The following is a 6,932-nucleotide window of genomic DNA, read 5'->3' on the forward strand; positions in this document are numbered from 1 at the left end:
CTCTCCCTCTCCCTCTCCCTCTCCCTCTCCCTCCCTCCTTTCCCTCCCTCCTCTCTCCTCTCTCTCTGCCTTGGATATGTCTGGCAATGACTACAACTCCTTTGGGTTTCCAGGTCCCTCTTGTCAGCCTTTTCCTCTCAATTCTCAGCTCCTGACAGAATTCAGCTTCCACCAGCGGCCCAGCTTTGGAGCTTTAGTAACGTCACCACCTTCCTTTGTTCCTCTAGCCCAATGGCTGTTAGTGTCTTCCTATAGCTGCTGATCTCAGGTTCCTCAACTTCTCTAGCCACTCCCTCAGCAGTTCAAAGATTTTTGTAATTAATTTATCTTATTGAGTTCTCCATGTTGAATCACCTGTTGTTTTTTGTTTGTTTGTTTCTTTGTTTTGGCTGGGTACTGACTAATAAGAGGGCAAATGCTGAATGTTGTGTTATTCCTGCTAGTCCTCAGCTTATCAGAGCATCTGCAAGAAAAAAATTAACCTGCTTTGTAATTTAAAAAATCACCCAGAATATTAATCAACTTGCAAAGGTTTTAGGAGTCTTAATTTATCACTATCAAAGTGGTAGAATGGTACAATTTATTGACAATTGTTGTTTATAATATACAGATACCTTCAAAGCAATTAGGGAAGCAAGATGATGTTATCTGCAGTGTCCTAGTAGTCGGCATGTGACTAGGGCTGTCTTCACATAGCTGAATGACTTTGAACAAGTTATTTCACAGCATTCTTCTTTTTCAAAAAGAATCCATTTAAGAACTGAGGGGCAAGAGGTTTATTTTGTCTTTGTATTTCCTTTAGTGCCTAGCTTCAGAAATAGTAGGATCTTGACACTTGTTAAACTGAAGTCAGAATCATTTATCTGGACATGTGCTGGCCTTTTACTTCCTTTTTTATTTTTTAAATTTTATCTTATTCTTAAAAGATTTTTATTATTATAGCTAACATATAATATTATATTAGTTTCAAGTGTACACCATAGTTATTCAACATTTATATACCTAAAGTGATCACCATGGTAAGTCTAGCAACCATTTGATACCATACCCCGCTATCACAATATTATTGACTATATCCCTATGCTGTACATTACATCCCCATGACTTATTTGTTTTATACTTGAAAATTTGGATCTCTTATTTCCCTTCAACTTTTGTCTCCACCCCCCCACCCTATTTTTAACTTTACTATTACAGTTGACTTTCAATACTATATTAATTTCAAGGGTACAGCATAGTGGTTAGACATTTATATAATTTAAGAAGTGATCCCCCTGACTAGTACCCACCTACTAGACTGTGAGCATCTTGAGAGTAGAGGCAATTTTAATTGATATTTTTATTTTCAGTACCTGGCACTTTGACTGCTAAATGTTCAATGAGTGACTATTGAATTACTGTTTCATTCTGTCTTATTTTATATTTGATTATTCATATTTATACCTCATCTAATAGATTGTGAGCTCTTTGAGGAAAGGGGAGCAGAAAAACTGATTCTTTTATTCTGTTCTGCATTCTCACCTTGTCACTACATCCATTGGTAATACATTACCTGTTAAAATTAGGAGTTCAGCAAACTTTGGTTAAATTTGGAAAAATTTGGGAGCTTAATCCTGGTAGAAAGTGCAGACAATATTGTAGTGTGAATAATAGAAGATATCTATATATTGGTCTTTGCCTCCAGTTCCTGGCACAGAGCTCCTAAAATCCTTGTAATTTCCTAAGTGATAAGGTCACTAGGATCATGTTTTGTTCCTAAGATTTGGTTTTTGACTGGTTCCTGACAAAGCACTCCTATATTTTGTGGAATTCCCTGGGTGATAGGAGTGTCTTTTGTTCTACTGAGGTGATGGTTGGTGGGCTTCTGGGTGGGGGCTGGTCATCAGAAGGACCAAGCCATGATTAGAAGCTTGGAACTTTCAGGCCCATCACCCATCTTCAGAGCTGGGGAGAGGGGCTGGAGATTGAGTTAATAATGATGTATCATTCCTATGTGATGAAGCCTCCATAAAACCCGTAAAAGTACAAGATTTGGGGAGTTTCTGGGTTGGTGAACATATCCACATGCTGGGAGGATGGTGCACCCCAATTCTATGGGGACAGCAGCTCCTGTGCTCAGAACACTTATGGGCCTTGACCTGTGTATCTCTTCATCTAGCTGTTCATCTGTATATTTTATCATTTCCTTTATTATATAATAAACCAAAACATGTAAGTAACTGTTTCCCTGAGTCATGTGAACTGTTTTAGCAAATGATTGAACCAGAGGAGGGTTCATGGGAGCACTGACTTATAACTGGGCAGTCAGCAGTACAGGTGAAAACCTGGGACTTGGGCTGGGCATGTAAAGTGGGAGGAGTTTTGTGTGACTGAGCCCTGAAGTACGGGTCTGATACTAACTCCAAGTAGACAGTGTCAGAAGTGAATTGAATTATAGGACATGCAGCTAGTGTTGGAAAATTGGTTGGTGTGGAAAAAATACCAGGCATCTGGTTTCAGAAGTATTATGAGTGTGAGAATAAAGGAAAACACAGAAGTGTTTTTCTAAGACATGGTTTAGCCCTTGGAAATCAAAATTAATTTTGAGCTGATGCTTCGGAAAGACTAAAAGTCACAGAACTGTACTGACCAGTGGTAGTTTCAGCTTTCTAAACTAAATAATCTAGATATATACAAAATCAAACGAGTGCTGAGATTTGTATCAGCTTAAGAACAGACAACATTGTGAAGTTTATTTTTAGGTTATTAAACATTTCGGTAATATATGTATACATATGATACACATATGTATATGTATACATATGTTATAGAACGTAAGGATAAGTGTGAATATGCATCCATATTCATTGACTACATATGTGTACAATTTTATGGGGTACTGTATGAGTCAAGATTGGAAGAAAACAGGTTGCACATTCAACTGGGCAATTGAAGCAGAGTTTAACAAAGAGACTACTTTCAAAGTTGTGGCCAGGGTTAAAGAAACCAACAAGGGAGAGTACAGTGCCCTAGTCCTAATAACTGTAGGGATCTGTTACCAAGGAGAGGAAGCAGTTACCAAAACATGGATTAGGAGCTATATGGGGCACATCTCCTAAAAGGGACAGTGGGCTTTGGGGGAGCCTCAGCTAACCTGTGCTGTGTGGCAGGGAGTAAGTTAACAAGGCAATTTTCTGATCTTGTTCTCCTGCCAATACCTCCCATTGGGTGAAACCAAATGAAAGCCAGAAGGCATGAAGACCATTTGAAGTCACAGAACATTGTGACAAAGAGCAGAGGGCATATATGAAATAGCCATTGTAGGCACTGATTCTGGAGACTAGATCCTAGGAAAGTGTCATTAGCTGTAGGTCTTTCCTTGTTCCCAGAATAAAGACAGGGGCTTGAGTGCAAACATAGGATAGCTTTTTCCTTGCATGACCCAGGTACTAATTATCACAGGATTCTCATAGATCTTAGTCTCTTGATGAGTCATAATTGTATGTGAAGTTAATCTCTACAATTTCTAAGGAGGCCCTACTCATTATAGAAATGCCCTCATAATCCTGAAAATGTCAACCGTCACCAATTAATGAGAGTTAGTTCATGTAATACAACCAATTTGCTCTTTCTGATTTATATTTTAAGTCCAATGAGCAAACAGAAAAGGCCTAGTGCAATCAGGAGTTGGAACTAGAAGCAGACCTTGACTTTCTCTATCCTTGTGGTTCAGAAGTATGTGTGCTGGCTTTTCCACTATGGTTTTTCAATGCCACTAACTTTGATTTGCATGAGGGTTTGGAGAATTAGATCCTTTACATTACACCTTTGCTTTTGCTTTTTAACTCCAACTCTGTAACTTATTCTGAGATAATTTATTTTCTATCCCTTTAATCATTTTGCCTGCTCTCCTTTGAACCATTTCCAGTTTCTCCACATTCTTTTAAATAAAGCTTAACTATTACAAAGGGCTATTCTGGGAAATCATTACTTAAAGGAAAATTGTTAAAGCATTTAAAAGTTTAAAAATGGCTACATAGATGTTGAAAAATGAAATGTCCTGTCTAATAATGCTGATAGTGGAATTGTAGTAAATTAAATTACATCAGGTCAGAGCAAAACCCTTGAATGAGAGTCAAGCATATCAGGACCTGTGAAAGAAACCCTTTGTTAAGAGAAAGTGATTGTGAAGAGCCAAAAATAAAACAGAGAGAGAACTTTTTCTGTACCAGTCAGTAAAAATTCTCTTCTAAGATGAGGACCTAACTCTTTGGTTCAGGAAGTTGAGATGCTAAAGTGAACAGAAATCTCAAAGGAGCCCAGATACTTTGTTATGTTAGGAAAAAACCCATAAAATTATACATGGAAAAAGTTTATTATTGTTTTATAGGAAGAAGGAAAGCTAACAAGTTATCAAAGTATTTATTTCTCAAAGAGTGTCCTAGCTGCTTTATAAAATTTATTCCATTTTTTAAATCACTGATAAGAAGTAGGGTGTTATTATCCCCTTTTTATTTATTAAGATACTAAGATTTGAATCCAACTTGACCTGATTCTAAAGCCTGTCTGTTTTACAATATATGATGCTGTAGATAACTTTCTAGTAAAAAAATTAATGTGCCAGAAAGTTCTACATTTTAATGTAGAGTATTTTTATTTGTTTGGTAGTTCAAATTTTTTGGCAATCTATTTGTGAATCTGTGAGTTTTCCATAACTAAAGAAAGTAATCATAAAAAATATTACTTGATCTGTTGATTCAATGACATTAAATACATCTCTGCAAAGAAACAGAGAGGTTATTTTTGTAATGGGAAAGGCTTGAGGAATATCTGATGCATAAGGTTAGGAAACTATGGTTAGAGGATGAAAAATTTTAATTTTGCATGAGCAAGTTGATAAGATTTATTTAATGGCTGCCATGCACACTGGAGAGGCCACACTGTGAACCTAGGATAGCTACTACCAGTACCAGGCCTGGGGTAGCTCTGCAAAAAGCCAGGACATCCTGAGGCCTGATGCCACCTGCAGGCTCTCTTAAGTTTCAGCCACTGATAAAAGCTTTGGGTGGTGAGTGTGGTGAGGCAGGGTCTCAGGGAGTCACTAGAGTGGGAAGAGCTTTGGTCACCAGGTTAATGTAGATTCTGGCTTGGTGCCAGTGCTGAGCCTGGGGCTACTCAGCAAAAATCCCAGAGCACACTGAGGTCAGTCACTGCCCACCTGCAGCTTGTCGGACTCAGATAGTTTCCCAAGAAAGACTGCAATGTGGAGGGGCTGGTTGCTTGTAGAGAAATTGCCCCTGGTATTAGGAGAGTTGGTTGGGGAAACAGGGAGTTAGCAGAGTGGAGCAAGCAGAACTCAACAGACCAATTCAGATTCAGATTTGGCCATGGGCATGGGGGAAGGTTCAACAGAGGAAAGATGGTGCCCACCTGCTGGTTGCAAGGGAAAAAGACCCCATATAGGGGAAATGGCAACTGTCCCTCCAGGTCTCACCTCGAAGCCACACAACTCAGTCTCTCCTTGTATATATCTGATGCCTCCCAAGGCACTGCCAGAGCCTAGGGTGAGTGCCTGGAAGTGAGCGAGTCTGTTTACAAGACCTTTAAAAGGACATCTGGGTTTCCCACAACCTTCAGTCTCACCCAGAATCCCCACTGTTTTTCACAGCTGGATGTTGTGGGGACTTCTTTTCCTGGCACCAGTATTCTTGGATCAAGAGACTGGTGTAGTGCTGGGGTTCCTCCCTCTTCCTGGGGGGTGGGTGGGGGTGCGGTTCTGTGGCTGAAATATCCCTCCCAGTTCTCAGCCACCACTTGGAGGTATGGGGCCTGCTCTTTTCATGTCTCCACTCCTTTTATCAGTCTTGATGTGGCTTCTCCTTTATATCCACAATAATAGGACTTCTGTTCAGCTAGTCTTCAGATGGTTCTCCAGATTGATTGTTCTATAATTTAGTTGTAATTTTAATATATTCATAGAAGGAGACAGACACAGCTTTTATTTACTCTGCCATCATGGATCTCCAATCTGTATATACATTTCTTGTTGAATTAAATATAATTTATAGACTAGCTTAACATTTTCTGTCTTGTCTTACCTGTCACTCTGTCAACATCAAAAGTTCTGACAATTAGCATTTATTGAGTGCTTACTCAATGCCTGATATTGTGCTAAGCACTTTTTATACATTACTTCAATATTAAACTCAGCTTTATATGTTGCAAAAAGGTATTTCTTGCCTTAAACAAGATCCTATATAAATTTTAAATTAATTCAATATTGAATTTATAAAACAAAATTTTCAAGCACCAAACATGTGCTAGGCACTGTGCTGGACACTTCATATACAAATATCATTGAGAGATGATGTCTGCCAGTCAAAGTCTCATTTTATAATGGGAGAGAAACAGACACACACACACTCTGAATAAAGTATATGGTAACCCAGAAGAGAGAACAGCAAAGGGGTCTTGGGGAGACAGTAGTAGAGTGATATCTTGGAATTGTAATGCAGATGCTTTGGAACTGATAATTGAGTGCATGAGTTTCCTAAAGAAAAAAAAAAGGAATTTTTGGAGATATACAGACATACACATATATATGATTTTTAAATATTCTAAGTTTTATTATTATTGCTTCCTAGTGCAAGTTGTGTTGAGTCTTACTGTGTGCATGTTGTTTGAGTTCCACTGTCTTGGACAGGAGAGAAGGAGCAGTCAATTGAAGGAGGAACAGTAAAGCACAGTTGAGTGTCTCTGCAGCTGGGCAGTATACACCTATCCTGTAGTAGTCTTTGTTCTCCTGGTATGATGAATATGTGATCCTTGATAACCTTATCTATCATATATCTTTCCTATTCCTCCTAACTTGTATATTTTTATATAGAAACTCTGATTATTTTGTCACAAGTAGCTAGACATGATAATACAAAAAAATCAAAGGAATATTATGC

The sequence above is a fragment of the Hipposideros armiger genome, unplaced genomic scaffold, assembly GCF_001890085.2.
Source record: "Hipposideros armiger isolate ML-2016 unplaced genomic scaffold, ASM189008v1 scaffold_274, whole genome shotgun sequence".
Classification (NCBI taxonomy): Eukaryota; Metazoa; Chordata; class Mammalia; order Chiroptera; family Hipposideridae; genus Hipposideros; species Hipposideros armiger.